General features: G+C 55.4%; 1 pseudogene; it reads left to right on the top strand.

Annotated features, from left to right (window-relative positions):
• LOC102767603 overlaps positions 1 to 789 on the top strand; it is a 1,331-nt pseudogene extending 542 nt beyond the window's left edge.
• The last annotated feature ends 220 nt before the right edge of the window (positions 790 to 1,009 follow it).

Genomic DNA, 1,009 nt, shown 5'->3' with positions numbered 1-1,009 from the left:
TCCTGCTCCCTACTCAAACTCAGAGCCCCCTGAAAACCCACTGAAGCAGCTATTGATGCCCCAGGACGGATGGGAGTTCAAGGTGACTGCCTTCTACCGGGGCGCCAAGTCTCCCAGCAGACTGTCTTCTGCCCCAGGGGCCTGCAGCTGGTAAGGTCAGAGGAAGGGGACAGGACACTCCCTGGGCAGCCAATAACACTACCAAACCCTGGGGCGTTCCTGGCAGACAGGGCCGTGAAGGGCTATGTGAGTCGTGTGCTGAGCTGCCTGGGCGGGGGACTCGCTCTGTGGGGAGCAGGGCAGTGGCTCTGTGCCCAGAGGCTGGGCCCCTGCAGCACATACTGGGCTGTGGGTGAGGAGCTGCCGAGGATCTGATGGTGAGGTCCCCAAAGAGATGGAAGGAAGCATGTTCAATCTGGGGCTATTTGTGACAGATCTGATTGCCTTCATCAAAGGAAGCAGATGCTCACCATGCTACACCTTCTGGTCCTGCATGGGGGAGCCATGGCCCCAGCACCAGCTGTGGACCAAGAAGCTAGTGATGGTCAAGGTTGTTCCCACGTGCCTCAGGACTTGGCTAGAAGTGGTGCAGGTAGGGGGTGCCTCCTTGTTGGAGAACACTGTGGACTTGCATATTTCCAACAGCTAGTCTCTCTCTCTCGTCAGAGCAGTACAAGGCCTATCTGCAGGACCTGGTCAAGAACATGGATTTCTAGGTCACTGGCCAGGTCTGAACCCACCACTCATGGGTGCAGGTCCCTTGCCTCCACCAATAAACTACTTCTTGCCACTGTCAAAATATAAAGCCCTAACCGGTTTGGCTCGGTAGATAGAGTGTTGGCCTGCGGACCAAAGGGTCCCAGGTTCAATTCCAGTCAAGGGCATGTACCTTGGTTGCGGGCACCTACCCAGTAGGAGGTGTGCAGGAGGCAGCTGATTGATGTTTCTCTCTCATCGATGTTTCTAACTCTCTATCCCTCTCCCTTCCTCTCTGTAAAAAATCAATAAA

This window comes from Myotis davidii, unplaced genomic scaffold (assembly GCF_000327345.1).
Source record: "Myotis davidii unplaced genomic scaffold, ASM32734v1 scaffold281, whole genome shotgun sequence".
NCBI lineage: Eukaryota > Metazoa > Chordata > Mammalia > Chiroptera > Vespertilionidae > Myotis > Myotis davidii.
Note: the sequence above shows the minus strand (reverse complement) of the source record. Positions and strands in the feature narration are given on the sequence as shown.